Genomic DNA, 16,736 nt, shown 5'->3' on the forward strand with positions numbered 1-16,736 from the left:
TCATTGCTGCTTCTCGCTACAATAGATTTTCAGTAACTACTAAACTACACAACTTTATTTCAATACCTCCATAGAACCTAATGAAAATCACCGAGGCAGAGTGGGTAAGTAAGTAGAAGGTAAGTAAGTAAGTAAAAGGAGAAGATTGAAGTCAATGGAAAAGCCTATTGAGACTCATGTGGGGGGGGCAATTTTCAGCCTTTGTTCGCCGTCAGAGAGAACAGCAACGTGGGTGGAAAATCCAGAGAGCTTCGGGAAACGCAATTCTCTCCAAAGAGATTGTGTTTCCTAATTTTTCACGCCCCTCACCATGAGGTTCACACCCACAAAGGGCGGGAACCTCATTTTCATGGCTGTGAATAAATTTGAATATGATTAGCCAGCCGCCCCACCACATGATCCCCCATCACTGAATATTTAAACTTTGCAAATGTGACAGCACATCGGTGAGGTTCACAACGGCCTTTTAAACATGAGATTCAGTCGAGGCGATCCCTCCGGGGTACAAAGGTAAGTATAGCCCCCAGGGAGAGCTATATCCCCGGTAGGTGCGCTGGCACTTCCCCTGGCACAGGTTGGCGCTTCTAGGGTGATGCTGTCTGGTGGCACTGACAGGGTGGCACTGTGCCCAACCTGGCAGTCCCAATCTGTGGCAAAGTTTGGAAGCGGGACCTTTGGGGAGCCACATGAGGGAGGGTACCCGTAATGTGTGTTGGGTGTTGTCGAAGAGCGCCGAGGCCTTTGAGAGGGGGAACTTGCAGGCATAGGGTGAGGTTTGCCGGCAGTGAGGGGGTGGGGGAACGCTGGCCATACTTCCTTGGTGTGTGGGGTGGAGAGAGAGCCCGATGATTGTATGGGGGGGGGGGGGGGGGGGAGTCTTCTGATTATGGGGTGAGTGGGTGAGAGAGAGCCCGATGATTGTGGGGTGGGGGGGAGGAGTAGAGCCTAATTATTGTGAGGGGGGAGAGAGACAGCCTGATAATTATGGGGGGTGGTGGTGGTGGGGGAGAGAGAGCCCAATGATTGTTGGGGGGGGGGGGGAGGGGGCGTTGGGCAGGGTGCAGTTGATGTTCATTTCTGATTGGGGGGCCCTTTAAAGATGGCACACTTGGATCTCTGTGGAAACGCCCTTGCCGGTTCCATCAGGCCCCGCCCTGCCAGACTGATGGCAATAACCCGGCCCACTCATTTTCTTTCTTCAGAAAGGTTGAAGATCTGGAGTGAAAAATGGTCTGTGCCGCTGGAGCGCTTACAAGCTAGTTTTCAGCAACAGAAAGTTGGGTTCATTGGCATTAATATTCCTCATGTGTTGAACTGAAACAGCAGTAAAAATAGACGACTTTCATGTCTTATATCAGAAGAATGCCAAAGCATAATTAAATTACAATAGTAAGATGCCACTCTCTTGAAGCATCATGTGTTGCATTTTCATCTATGTAAAGATCTACCCCATCCTCCAGCTAATCTCTGACTGATACTTATTCCAATGTCTTCAATCTTCTGTCTCACACACTAGACACATGATGAGCTATTGGCTGCTTCTTTGGCTGTGCACACATTCTATGTCACCCAGTTCCCCCTCGGCCTCCTTCACTTCTAGTTAATAAAAGCTACAAAGCTGTTCATTTTGGATCATTTTCAAATTTATTTTAATCCTCGTTATTTGGTAGTATAACACATAAACATAATATGCAATGCATGGTGCTCGAAGCCGGTGCAATTAATGTTCTTACCTTAGATTAACTTGCAATCTTTCTTTCTGAAGGATGACATTAGGTAACGTTTTTTGTTTTTGTTTGCTCTGGACTGTTATTGAGAGAAGTAATTGGCAGGTAGCCCATTGAAACTTTTCCTTCAGTGGAATATCATCTCCCAGATATCACATCGCACATTGTCATAAATTGATGAACAAAACCAACTATTTTCTCCCTGGAAGCAATTAAAATAAGGAACACACACACACATTATTGAACTAAACAAGAAATATATTTCAATTGATCAGTTGTGTTAAACATTTCACTGATCATTTCAGGAATTACATTCAGATGCAATGTGAATTTAATATAAACAGATTATGTGGATATCTATCATTGTTTTTTATAAGGTACAGCAAGAAGTCTTACAACATTAGGTTAAAGTCCAACAGTCTTATTTGGAATCACTGGCTTTCGGAGCGTAGCTCCTTCATCAGGTGAGGACTTTAACGCCGGCATCTCCACATCATGGCTACGATCGTACATAAAGAAGCTTGCCACAGACTATCATTTTCATTCTTTTTTTCCCTCCTATTCTCTCCCTTACCCCTCCCAAAGATGCTGATTTAGAGTTCAATGGATGTCAGCTCTCCTTCGGTGACTTGCCCATGTTTCGTTTGAGAGACTTAGAAAGTGAATGCCCACAGGCCATGGGGGAGGTGGTGGACTGGGGGTTGGTCATCTGAGCCCAGTCCTGTCCTCGCCTGATGTCCAGCTTGCACAACCTTGCAGCAAAGGTCAATGGAAAATGATGAGACGTGGGAACCCCTGGATGACTGGCGTCTTCCCTAATGCAGGAGACAGTGGGGGTCAAATCCAGCACTCACTATATTCCTGTTACTGGCGACACACACTGAGATTGGAACCTAGTAGGGAGATTCCTGATTAATAAACTGGCTCAGTTCCACGTGAGGTGATGCATCAGTGGAGATGGACCTTGCCATGAATTAAATAAACAAAGGTCCACTTTAAGCTAATTTGAATTGAAGGCGCCCACAATATGCAAATTTGACTTTGTTCTGATTCTAAAGGAACAAAAATAGTTTCTGCAGGGGGTTATTGCTTGTCGTTCTATGACTATGAACACAAGCTGAATTAAACATTCCACAATCCCCACAACCTAATTTAGGACACCAGTAGGCGTCTTAAATATTTGTGCTTTGATCGAAAGACAGTTCAAAAAATTGAGGACACCCTCTTGTGACTAGTTACCAGGCAGTGAACAATGGTTCGAGCAATTGGATTTATATTATGTGATTGAGGATGACCTACATCTCGTTGTGATTGAATTATAGAGGTCAACCATGCAAAAGGAATTTTTAAAAAAAGTTATCCATTGCATAATTTTCTACGGCATGTTTACATTCGTGGGCAAAGCAAAAGCAAAAATGTTTAATTTTTTTAAATAGTGAGAATTAGAAATGATATTGTTTCCTCCTGTGAAATGTTTGACACAGACAGGAGGTGTGTCAATAATTCCTACGTTGTCATCTGATATTGCAACTGACTCCACTCTACCCAGTCAGAGGGTTTGGGCTGTATGCATCTGGTTGTCATGAGGGAAAAATCTCACAGAGTGTAGCATAAATTGCAACTTTAAAACAAAACATTAATGAGCTCCCTAGATAAACACAATGCTGCTGGGAAATACAGAAGGCCCCAGGCTCAATTCCAGGCCTTGGCTGAATTAACTGGTCTCTGTTGGGATGACGGTAGGGATAATAGAATTGCTTTCTACATTCCGAAGTTGTAGAAGGTAGAATCAGGTTGAACTCATGCTCATTTTTTTTGGAAAATATTTTAATTAAATTTGTAACGTTTTATATATAAACATCAATCAAACAATAACACATGCATCAGCAACCACAATAAACACATCAAAGAAAATACCCCACCACCAATTATAATCCCCCCAACATAACATTCTACCCAATAGCTAACAGTGACCAGATTCTTGAAATAGGCACGGGAGCACCGTGGTTAGCACTGTTGCTTCACAGCACCAGGAACCTGGGTTCGATTCCCAGCTTGGATCACTGTCTGTGCGGAGTCTGCATGTTCTCCCCGTGTCTGTGTGGGTTTCCTCCGGGTGCTCCGGTTTCCTCCCATAAGTTCCGAAAGACGTGCTTGTTAGGTGAATTGGACATTCTGAATTCTCCCTCCGTGTACCCAAACAGGCGCCGGAGTGTGGGGGTTTTCCACAGTACCGTCACTACAGTATTAATTTAAAGCCTATTTGTGACACTAATAAAAATATTTTTAATACAATATAAACTGTCGCCATTGATGATAAAACCCATCAATCGTTCCCCTCTCCATGACCTTAACCTTCTCGTGGTGCAAGAACTCCATTAAATCACCCAGCCACACTGCGGCGCTGTCTCCATCTCAGCTAAATCTGCCACCAAGCCAACAATGAAGCAAAGGCCAAAGCATCCGCCATCACACCTGTCCTCAATTCCGGCTAGTCTGACACTCCAAATATCGCTACTAATGGGCAGGACTCTAAATCCACATTTAAAATGGCCGATTTGGGGGCGGGATTCTCTGATGCCACGCCAGATCGGAGAATTGCCGGGGGGGGGAGGGGGGCGCGAACCACGCAACGCCACTCTGATGCCGGGCTGCTGATTCTCCAGTTGCCAATGGCGCCAGTCGGAGGCCGCTCAACGCGGCCCCCCCGGCGGTTCTCCGGGCTGAATGCCCGCCAGGTTCGGCCGAGTCCTGCCCACGTCGCTCGCGTGTGGTCCTACCCGGCGGGACCTCGGTGTTCTGGCTGTGGGGGCTGTACTGATGGAGGGAGAGGGGGGTTCGGACTCCGGGGGGGCCTCAACGGTGGCCAGGCCCGTGATTGGGGGCAACCGATCGGCCGTCGGGCTAATTCGGGGGGGGGAGCCTATGTTCCTGCGCACCGAGCCCCTGTAGGGCTCCGCCATGTTGCCCGGGGGCCGGCATGGAGAAGGCAACCCATGCGCATGCGTGGACCCGCGCCGGCTGTAGCTGCATGGGCGGACTGGCGCCCATATGAGCATCTGGAACAGCATGAAGCAATCCAGTGTCATGCTGGCCCCCTGTGGGTTGGGGGATTGCAGCTCCTAATGGCCAGATGACGCCGTTGTAAAACGCTCCGGCGTTTACGATGGAGTCAACACTCTGCCGCTAAAAAGGAGAATCCAGCCCCTGGTGTTGAAAATAGATCCCCAAAAACCCACCAATTTTGGGCAGGACCTGAACACGTGCACATGATTTACAGGCCCTCTCGAGCACTGCTCACACCTATCCACAACCCCTCAATAAATCAACTAATTCTGTCCTTGGTGAGGTGTGCCCTGAACACCACCTTGAGCTGTATCAAACTTTTCTTTTTTCTTTTTAAAAATAAATTTAGAGTACCCAATTCATTTTTGTCCAATCAAAAGGTAATTTAGCGTGGCCAATCCACCTACCCTGCACATCTTTGGGATGTGGGAGTGAAACCCACGCAAATACGGGGAGAATGTGCAAACTCCACACGGACAGTGACCCAGAGCCGGGACCGAACCTGGGACCTCGGCGCCGTGAGGCAGCAATGCTAACCACTGCGCCACCGTTTGGACCTAGCTGTATCAAACTTAACCTCGTGCAGGATGACGTAGCGTTCACCCTGTGGAGGGACTCACTCCACACCTCTCCCTCCAAAATGGGACCCGGCTCCTTGTCCCATCTGGTCTTTGTGGTGACATGCATGACTGCAAATACACAAGGGGTGAATGTAAATACACTTATAGAGGGAGCACACATGACACACAGGCATTCAACCAATAGGTCAGTAAGATAGGACACTACCAATGGGCATTCACGATACACGCAGAGGTGACACTACCACAAGGGGGCTACCCACATATAAGGACACAGCGCACATGATCTTTCTCTTTCCAGTGGAGACACTTAGTGAGTACACAGGGTTGATTGAACACATCACACCCACCGCGTGGATTGTAGCAGACTGGTTAGATAGTCTGAGTAGCAAAAGCAGGATTAACAGGAGAGTCAAATCCAAGTAGGAGAATCGTTAACAGTTTAATAAATGTGTTAAAGCTATCTCCAAGTCAGAACCTTCCTTTGTCAGAGTGCACATCAAGGAAGCAGCTTATGCTACTTCAAGAGCATAACAAAACATGGTACCAGTGAATGACTGTTAAATCCATATAGTTACAACTCAGCAAACAGTGACAACGAGCAACGGCACCTAAGCAAGATGATGTTCGAGATTCAGGTTCCACAGCAGCTCAGTACCAAGGCAATCTCATTGAAAACTGGCGTGAGTTCAGGCAGAGACTCGAGATCGACCTGGTAGCGTCCGACTTAGATAGAGTGACGGATGCAGAGAAAATAAAGCTTCTACTTACCATCGCGGGTCCAAGAGCAGCTGAAATCTTCCAGACCTTCAAATACTCAAATGGGCAAAACAAAAGCGACTTCCAGGCAGTCCTGGACATATTCCAAGAATTCTGTGAGGAGCATACAAGAAAAAACAGTAAAAGAGGCGCCAGTACAGACCACGAGGGGAAGGTAGGCTTTTCATTGCAGAAAACGGCAGTTTTGATTGGGGGCCATCTTGGAAAAGGTGTAGCACATGCGCAGTTGCGCGAACAGTGCACAGAATGGGAAGGTCCGTTTGTGCATGCGGAGAAGCCCCAAGTAAAAGAACAGCGATCTGCGCAATCCCTTCCTACGCTCTACGTCACAAGCTTCGTGACATCAGAGGCCCTGGACCACGCCCACTTAAAGGGGAAGTGTCCCAAAACAAGAAAAAAAATTTTAAAGCCTCAAAACCAGATTCTTTCACCTGGAACGACAGCACAATGCCTGAAATTCGACCAGTAGCTGAAAGTAACCTCCGCAGAACCCTGCAACAAGCAGTTAGCACCGCCCTAGAAGATGATATGTTTTTTGTACACAACGACTCAGGCGAAGATTTCACCTTGGGAGGTGGCTACCCCAGTACCAAATCCGTACCGCAAGTAGACGTGTTTTACATTGAAGACCCTGATGACGAGTTCTTTGGATTGGGGAATCCTCAGCCCAGCATATATGACATCCCGACTCTGAGTGCAGGATTATGCTGCAGCCTGACGCCAAGAGACAGAGAGCGGTACAAGCCCACAGAGAGCTGCCTGCTGCCACACACAGCGTGGTCCACGCACCACGAAGAGTCCCTGACTCCACACAGAAAGCGATGAATGACTCCACAGGGAGTCAACTGCATGTCTCCACACAGAAAGTGGCTCCAGTGACACAAGCCTCCACAGCGAGCTCGTGGGCAGACTCTACGATGGAAGGAATGCAAGACTCCAGAGCGCAGTCCTTGCATGAACAAGACCATGAGGGTCCAGCAACCTCCTCTGAGCAACGAGCAGCAGACAAAACAACGCTCAAGTGAACAACAGAAAGACTATGACAGTCTGCCATACTCAAGTGCACAGCAAGAAGACTCTGACAGTCTACCACGCTCAAGTGAACGACAAGAAGACACTGAGACTCTACCCACTGTATGTGCGACAAGTGACGACGGCATCCCACTTCCCATACATGATGTGCAACGTGACAGACCTCAGCTAGTGTGTACAGAGGCACTCGACAATCACAGTGAGACTACTGGTGACTCCGGTGACACCACGTTAATTCAATCCTCATCTGCTCGAGCCTCTCCACAAGCAAATGAATTCCTGAATGTTTTGACTCCGGACGTGGAGCATCAAGAAACCTCAGAAGATGCAAATGAACCTGAAATGACTCCGGATGGCGAGCATCAAGAAACCAAACCTGATTCAGGTGAACCAGAAAGGGCTCCAGACGGAGAGCATCGACAAGCCAAAACTGACTCAGGTGAACCAGAAAGGGCTCCAGACGGGGAGCATCGACAAGCCAAAGCTGACTCAGGTGAACCAGAAAGGGCTCCAGACGGGGAGCATCGACAAGCCAAAGCTGACTCAGGTGAAACAGACCAGACTCCAGACAGGGAGCATCGACAAGCCAAAGCTGACTCAGGTGAACCAGAAAGGGCTCCAGACGGGGAGCATCGACAAGCCAAAGCTGACTCAGGTGAACCAGAAAGGGCTCCAGACGGGGAGCATCGACAAGCCAAAGCTGACTCAGGTGAAACAGACCAGACTCCAGACGGGGAGCATCGACAAGCCAAAGCTGATTCAGGTGAACCAGACCAGACTCCAGACGGGGAGCATCGACAAGCCAAAACTGACTCAGGTGAACCAGACCAGACTCCAGACAGGGAGCATCGACAAGCCAAAGCTGACTCAGGTGAACCAGAAAGGGCTCCAGACGGGGAGCATCGACAAGCCAAAGCTGATTCCAGTAAGCCGGACATGACTCCAGATGGGGAGCGCCACAAACTCAGTGACGGCACGCTCAAGGAAACAGCAGATGCCACAAAGCACGCTGACACGAGTAACTGTGAAGGACTCGTATTATCCACAGAGTGTGGTCCTTGAGTGCAGCAAACACGACAACAAAACCAACCAACACAACCTATGAAAACCATATCAAAGATAATAACAAGAAGCGTACCAGAGGCAACAACGCCGACAGCAAGCACGACAAAAACAACAACAATGGAACTACAACTGGTCCAACATGGTACAACTCTGCAACTGCGGGACACTGTTACTGCTCAGCTCAGTACAATGACATACCACGGCAGGACGATGCATCTTCCCAATTCACATTTGCTACACTACCAACAGGCAATCTGGCTTTCAGGACAGATGCCATCAAGAATTACTACCATAAGCATCGAAAAAAAAAGTCTCCAAATCAGTCAATGAAGTGATTTGGACACTTGAACACCTCCTGATGACCAAGCACCAGGACACTGATGGCGTTCACAAGGGAATGACAACGTCACCATTGACACTTCTTATCCAGACCATATAAATTCATGAACTATTGGACTCATAACTTTTATTTTTATTGTCTTATCCTCAAAGTCATCACAACTATTGTTTGGTCTTGTGTACTATTGTATAGTCATCACAGTCATCATAACTTGTACATAGCATCACTTATCTGCCTGTTTTTGTTCAATTTTCTTTAACACTGTACAGAAATTATGTAAGATGAAAAAAGGGGGGGGGGAGGTGTGGTGATATTCATCACTGTAAATACACAACGGGTTAATGTAAATACACTTAGACTAGATAGACACTAGAGGGAGCACCAGAAACATCATGACACATTCAACCAATAGGTCAGTAAGATAGGACACGACCAACGGGCAGTCAAGACACACACAGAGGTGACACTACCACAAGGGGGCTACCCATATATAAGGGCACAGCACACATGATCCTTCTCTTTCCAGTGGAGACACTTAGTGAGTACACAGGGTTGATTTGAAACACATCACACCCACCACGTGGATTGTAGCAGACTGGTTCGTCAGTCTGAGTAGCTATAGCAGGATTAACAGAAGAGTCGAATCCAAGTAGGAGAATCGTTAACAGTTTAATAAATGTGTTAAAGCCATCTCCAAGTCTGAACCTTCCTTTGTCAGAGTGCACATCAAGGAAGCAGCTTATGCTACGTCAAGAACATAACAAAACAGTCTTCACCTACTCAACCAAAACCCGCTCTTCCCCCATGATCTGACCAGATAACCCGGACGTACCGCCCTCCTCTGACCCCGCATGGGAGAGTATCTGTTCCAGCAAGGCTGTGAATGGTCATTTGAGAACGGTCCTGTGGTGAATCAGGTGTCGGTAGAAGTACACACCAGCAAGAATCAGCCCTGTTAAGGAACAGAGGGAAGAAATCCTGGGTGATGGTTGTTGGGTGAAGGGGGGAGTGGGGAGGGATGCTGTGGCCAAAAATTAATCATGGGCCGCACAATTGATACTATTTTCCCAGGACTGTTTCCTTTTCACTTCCAAAAGGTGCTCGCTGATCATGATCCAAAGCAGAGATCCCCGTTTCTGATTTCACTCTCTTCTGAAATCAGGAACCTTATGGGTAATTGCAGCATTAGTGCAGTTGCTCCGGTGCAGGCTGCGCTCGTGGGACTTCCCCTATCTACATAGCTGAGACGAAGGAGCACTGAGTATCACACTTAACCATTGCACTGTCAAGGAGCATTTGGCATTATATACTGACCAGCTAGATCAGAGCGATATGTTTTCTGGAGCACTGATATGTTACCTAAGATTATACCCACAATGGGTGTTATCTAGTTCAGCTCTTTATATAAAATAAAACTTAATTTCCATTTCAGAACAGTCATTTTTAAATAGTATAAATCTGCACCACTCTTTGTTGCCTTACAACGTACATTATTGTTTTCATTAGCACTAATGGGATTCAGATTACAGGCTTGCATTTATAATGTGTTTTCAATTAATATTGAAATGTTTTCTTCTTGACGGTGGGTATTATTCCCCACTGTACACCTCAGCAATTGGTAAGGGTTGAGAACTATACCTTTATCTCCCACAGGGCAGGTGCAGACGGCTTCGGGCTGTCATGTGGTGGCTGCCATGGAAACAAGCAGACTGAACCATCAGGTGCCGAGCTAACCACTGTCATGCACTTGGTGTGACAGGCACCTGCCGAGTGTCAGTCGTGTTGCCAGGCAACAGCACTGAGCAACAGGCTGCTGCCCCCAAACCATGTCTGGTCCTCCACTGCCTGCTCCAGTTTGGGGATACCTCCACCTTCAATCTGCCCCATCCACCTCCTGTCTCCCCCTCCCCCAGCAACCCCCCCACCCACCGATCCTGTTTGCCCTGTGTGTGTGTGAGAGTCTGCAACATGAGTAAAAGGTGAGTTATGCTTTTTATTTTAAAAAAAAAGATCCTGGATGTACAAGTGCTAAAATATCAAGCATTAGCCCCGGTGAATATTCAATTGTTATACAGACTGGCCTTTCTATAACTCCTCCCATGACCGCTGGACATTCCAAAGCACTTTACAGGCAAATTAAGTAGTTTCACTGTTTAATCATAGGAAATGCGACAGCCAATTTGTGCATGGTAAGCTCCCACAAACAGGAATGTGATAATTGGGCAGCATTGGTAGCATAGCGGTTAGCACTGTTGCTTCACACTCCAGGGTCCCAGGTTCAATTCCCGGCTTGGGTCACTGTCTGTGCGGAGTCTGCACCTTCTCCCGTGTCTGCGTGGGTTTCCTCCGGGTGCTCCGGAGTTTACTCCCAGTCCAAAGATGTACAGGTTTTGATGGATTGGCCACGCTAAATTGCCCTTAGTGTCCAAAAAGGATAGGTGGGGTTACTGGGTTGCAGGGATAGGGTGGAGGTGTGGGTTTAAGTAGGGCGCTCTTTCCAAGGGCCGGGGCCGACCTGATGGGCCGAATGGCCTCCTTCGCCACTGTAAATTTTATGTTAATTACCAGGTGTTGATTGAGGGATGAATATTGGTCAGGATAATGGTTATATCTCCTATGTCTTCAAATTAATGCTGTGGGATCCCTTGTGTCTGCCTGAGAGGGTTTGGCATCCCGTCTAAGAGGTAGTGGTGCTATCAGTGCCTCACGCCCTCACTACTTCACTGGAGTGGCAGCCTTGATTTGTGCACTCACGTCCAAGAGTGGGACTTGCACATGCAACCTTCTGACTCAGAGGTGAGATTGCTACCCACAGAGCCACGGCTGACACTATGACACATTTGTACAGAGCCAGGTTTTGCAACACGGTTCCTGCAGATTGGAAGGTAGCAATTGTAACCCCATTACTTAAGAAAGGTTGTAGAGAGAAAACTGCGAATGACAGACCTGTTAGCTTGATATCAATACAAAGAACACAGAGCAATACGCACAGGATCAGGCCCTTCGGACCTCCAAGCCTGTACCGGTCATGATACCAACCTTTGGCAAAACCCTCAGCACTTCCTTGTGCCGTACCCCTCTAAACCCATCCTATCCATATGTTTGTCAAGATGCCGTTTGAACACTGTTAATGTATCTGCTTCCACAACCTCCCCTGGGAACGCTTTCCAGGCACTCACCACCCTCTGTGTAAAAAACCTGCCTCGCACATCCCCTCGAAACTTTGCCTTATGGACCTTAAACCTATACCCCCTGATGACTGATCCCTCCACCCTTCCCTCCAACCTGGGAAAGAGTGCCTGCCCATCCACTCTATCCACTCCCCTCATAATCTTGTAGACCTCTATCAGGTCACCCCTCAACCTCCGTCTTTCTAATGAAAACAGTCCGAGTCTATTCAGCCTCTCCGCGTAGCTAACACCCTCCAGACAAGGCAACATCCTGGTAAACCTCCTCTGCTCCCTCTCCAGAGCCTCCACATCCTTCTGGTAGTGTGGCAACCAGAATTGTGCGCAGTATTCCAAGTGCGGCCTTACCAAGGTTCTATACAACTTTAGCATGACTTGCCAGTTTTTATACTGGATGGCCTGTCCAATGAAGGCAAGCATTCCGTCTGCTTTCTTGACTACCTTGTCCACTTGTGTTGCCACCTTCAAAGATCTGTAGACCTGCACACTCAGATCTGTCTGACTTTCTAGTAGTAGGGAAAATGATATAGGATGTGATAACTGGACACTTGGATTAGGCAGAGTCGACGTGAATTTCTGAAAGGCCAATCATATGCAGGATGTACTGACCAACCCGCCGTGAGTTTTCCAGCAGGGAAGGCAGCCTACCAGTGGGAATATCGGTCCCGCCGTTGTCAAGGGGATTTCCCGTTGACTGCACCCCTTGTCGCCGGGAAACCCATGCGCCAGCGTGAGACCGGAATTCTCGCCAGCATAAAAGGAGGGAACTAGCAGATGTGGTGTATTTGAATTTTCAGAAGGCTTTTGATAAGACCCCACACGGGAGGTTAATAAGCAAAATTTGAACATTGGATTGGGGGTGATATGCTGGCATGGATTGAGAATTGGTTAACGGACGGAAAACAGGTTGGTGTCGACACAAAACTAAGTGTGAATGTGAGTTGTGAGGAGGATGCAAAGAGGGGATTTAATCAAACTAAGTGAGTGGGCAAGTAGATGGCAGATGGAATGTTGAGTGCGATGTAACGGAAACATTTCGAAGTGTCATTCTGGGCATGATTGGCAGGATGTTTCTCGACAGCAGAGTTGGCGAAATCGCGGCCAGTATTTAACGGAAATGAGCTCCAACGGACCTCTCGCCACTCCTGGCTGCCTCACCGTCTGATTCGTACCTCAGAATTCATTCGCAATGCTGTCAACACGCGGGCATGGCTGCGCGAGGACCTGCTCCTTGCTATGGCGATGTAGGTCTGGCCAGGCTTCCGGACGCTGTGGAGGGGAAACGGGCATCCTTTTTAACTGAGGGGGTGGGAGAGCCAGCAGCAGGGCCACCAATGCCACCTGGGAGGCAGGGATACCAGCTGTCAGTTCAGGCAGCATGACCAGGAAGACCGCGATCCAATGCAGGAAGAAGACAAACGACCTCCCCCGAGCTGCAAGGGTAAGTTACCGCCTCTTGGGGCAACAGGGTGGCACAGTGTTTAGCACTGCTGCCTCAAGGCGCCGAGGACCCAGGTTCGGTACTGGCCCCCGGTCACTGTCCGTGTGGAGTTTGCACATTCTCCCCGTGTCTGCGTGGGTCTCACCCACACAACCCAAAGATGTGCAGGGTAGGTGGATTGGCCACGCTAAATTGGAAATATTTTGAAAATAATTTTTTTTAAATTACCACCTCTCTCCTGGCATCGGTTCCACCTGCCACCCCTCAAATTCCCAACCACCTTCCACAACCCCCCACCAAATCAGCGGCTGACACCTCGTACCTTCCCCACTTTGATCTTCGTGCCTGTCCCCCAGCACTCTTTGGCACCCACCAGCACAACCCCTTCATGTCCAGTTGTGGTGCCCACACATGCCACCTGCCGCCTGCCATAGACCCCCCCTCACAATGCCCTCACTTTGTCCCCGCAGGAGGAGATAGCCCAAATTAAGGTGTGAAAGGGCCAAGACGGGGGGCAGGGTACCTGCGATCCCAGTCCTCATCCCCTATGAGGAATGGGCACTGCAGGTCTCGGGGTTTGCAGAGGAGAGAGCAGTCACCGACAGCGAGAGAGGCCTACGCCGCAGAGGTGAGGCCACACTGCCCCTTCACCCAGACGACCTGTCTCAAGTGAGTTGCACACATCAGACAAAATGGTCCTTCCCTCTCACTGACCACATGTCTAATCTCTCACGGGATCTCCATCTGATGAGGCTGGGTCAGAGTCATCCCCCCCCCCACCCCCGCCACCCAAGAGAACATCGCGGAGGAGAGCGCTGAAGGAACCCCCATTGAAGGGTCACAGATATTACCCACACCTTCTACCAGTGCAGAGACACACATATAAGTGAGTGACATTAGTGGACAGGCTTCTGGGGCACAATCTGGTGAGCACCGCACAGTTGCTGGTGCAGATCAGGTGGAGGCAGGAACATCCAAAGGGGTTAGCAGTCGAAGATCTACTGGATCCCAGGATCAGCTGGGTTCCAGCCAGATGCAAACCTCTGGCCAAGGTTACTCCAGAGCTTGTGCAAATGCTAGGACAGCGACATTCCAGCAAGGCATCGCCGATTGGAGGAGTCCCAAAGGCTACGGGCGCAGGAGATGCTGCCGACAATGTGTCGCACCAAGGACAACACTGCTAGGGTGGCGACCGCAGTGGAAAACCTGGAGCATGGCGCCAGAGTGTTGAGTGGTGGTGCCCAAGGTGTTGCTCAGTCTGCAACGACCATGGTTGAGAGCCTCAACACCAGTCACTGGGGTATGTGTCCCAGACATATTTGGACTACCAAACCACATGCCAGGGTATGTACCAGTTGCTGAGGGATATATCTCAGGCCCATGTAGACATTGCCAGGGCACTGCAGAGCATGGCCCAGTCACTAAGGAGCATCGCTGAGGGTGTCAACATCATGGTGCAGACAATGGGAAGGGGCAAGGACTGGTGGAACCAGATGACACAGGCTGGCGCTCACTCCAGCTGCCTCTCCATCCCATGGAGGCCCCCAAGGGCCCTACGGGCACTGTCAGGGAGGAGAAAGTGCAGGAGGCCAACCGTGGGCCTGCCACCAAGGAGATATTGGCGGTCTCCTGTTCTTCCAAATCCCCCCTCCTGACACCGGCGCATCTCAAGGGCAGTGGGCAGAACAGGGTGGCATGGCAACGCCAGTGACACTGGTAAGACGGCTGGGGGCCTCCAGTTCCAGGCCCTCCAGAGGACATCCGCCAAGGGCATCGAAGGCCACAGGGCGTGAAAAGCAGCAGGCTGCCTTCACCTCTGATGTGCATCCTGGGGACACACCTAGATATAACAATAGATCACGTAAGATCAAGAAGATCGAGGATCACTGAGTGGGCACTGTGGAAGGGGGGGAAGATCTTGTTATATTGGGTCTCCACATTGGTCTCTGACCTCCGCACTGGCGTCATAAGCCAGGACCTCAGCCAGGGCCCTTACCTCTAAGAGCCAACCAGTCATCCTTGAGAGGTCTCCCAAAGATGCCAGGCATCTCTGAGTCCCAGGGTGTAGTTGTCATGCACGCTCCCTGGGAAGCATGCACACACACGCTTGACCCGGAGGTAGCGGTTGCACACGAGTTGGATATTCAAGGAGTGGAACCCCTTTCTGTTCATGAAGGGAACTCCCTGATGCCCTGGTGCGCGCAAGGCGACACAATTACCCCCTGGACCTGGGGGATCCTGGCATTGGAGGAGAATGAAATGAAAATGAAATGAAAATCGCTTATTGTCACGAGTAGGCTTCAATGAAGTTACTGTGAAAAGCCCCTAGTCGCCACATTCCGGCGCCTGTCCGGGGAGGCTGGTACGGGAATCGAACCGTGCTGCTGGCCTGCTTGGTCTGCTTTAAAAGCCAGCGATTTAGCCCAGTGAGCTAAACCAGCCCCTGGTGCACGGAATCCATCTTGGTGAGCTTGGTCCAGCTCAAAGTTGATATAGTTAGTTGCCCGGACATACTGGGTCTCATCTGTAACCTCAGGGATGCACTTGTGCCTGAAGCTTGAAAATTGTCGCACAGTGGTTAGCACTGCTGCCTCACGCCGCCAAGGACCCTGGTTTGATCCCAGCCCCGGGTCACTGTCTTGGTGGAGTTTGCACATTCTCCCCATGTCTGCGTGGGTCTCACCCCACAACCCAAAGATGTGCAGGTTAGGTGGATTAAGGACGCTAAATTTCCCCTTGATTGGAAAAATAATTTTAAAAAGAAAAGGGCCACACAAGTCGCCGCTTGAGCCCTGGAATGAACCGGTGACAAAAAGGTTCAGGGCTGCGATGACCTTCATGGCCACCGGGAGCAGATGTTCTCTCCCTCCATGGGGTACACGTTCGTGAGGACTTGGCACAGGTGCCGCACTGTCTCTTTGTCGAGACGGAGTCGCCTGCGGAACAGGCTGTCTGTCATCTCCTTGAAAAACCAACGATGCCTGTACACCTTGGGCTATCACTGGTGTGCCCCTCTGGGTCGCTCCACGGCCTGAAGGGTGGCCAGGTCTTCACCCTTGCATATGGGGTGCTATCTCTGGTCTAGGTCGATGCTGCTGCCACCTTCTCTAGCGTCTGGGCTGCCATCAGCATCGCGAGGGTAGACTGTGGACCGACACCAACATTCATTTTGGTATCTGTAAGGAATTGGAGAAGGAGAGAGACCGACAATCGGTTCGGGCTTCCACTCTGGGACCCTCAAATCCCCCAAACCTCCCCCACCCTTGCGTGTCTCGCCTTCTCTCAGAGTGCCATCCACCGAGCCAGTTGTGTTTGAAAACCTCGCTCTGCACCCTCACCCCTGGCCACAACAGGAGCCCCTAGACCCCAGACCCTTGCCAGGAACATTAGGGAGACCCTGCTCAGGTGCCCTCCCATGATCCACACACTCACTTTTTGGTCGTGAGGATATCTCCAGTACCTGAGCCCAGCTCCTGAGAGTTTGATTGTTGGCTGCTCCCTCTATGGTGCTGACGCTTG

The 16,736-nt window shown here is 49.6% G+C and overlaps 1 long non-coding RNA gene across 3 annotated transcripts in view; it reads right to left on the minus strand.

Annotated features, from left to right (window-relative positions):
• The window catches only part of LOC119975233, a 56,833-nt gene extending 40,097 nt beyond the window's left edge, over positions 1-16,736 (minus strand). The window contains exons 1-3 of one of the 3 annotated variants that reach the window (XR_005462684.1): positions 16,678-16,736; positions 5,371-5,482; positions 1,734-1,929 (exon numbers count right to left, since the gene is read on the minus strand). This is a non-coding gene — a long non-coding RNA (uncharacterized LOC119975233). Of the gene's footprint in view, positions 1-1,733; positions 1,930-5,370; positions 5,483-16,649 lie in introns of all 3 variants that reach the window. The other 2 variants (XR_005462682.1, XR_005462683.1) reach the window with 2 other exon arrangements.

Source organism: Scyliorhinus canicula, chromosome 12 (genome assembly GCF_902713615.1).
Source record: "Scyliorhinus canicula chromosome 12, sScyCan1.1, whole genome shotgun sequence".
NCBI classification, from domain to species: domain Eukaryota; kingdom Metazoa; phylum Chordata; class Chondrichthyes; order Carcharhiniformes; family Scyliorhinidae; genus Scyliorhinus; species Scyliorhinus canicula.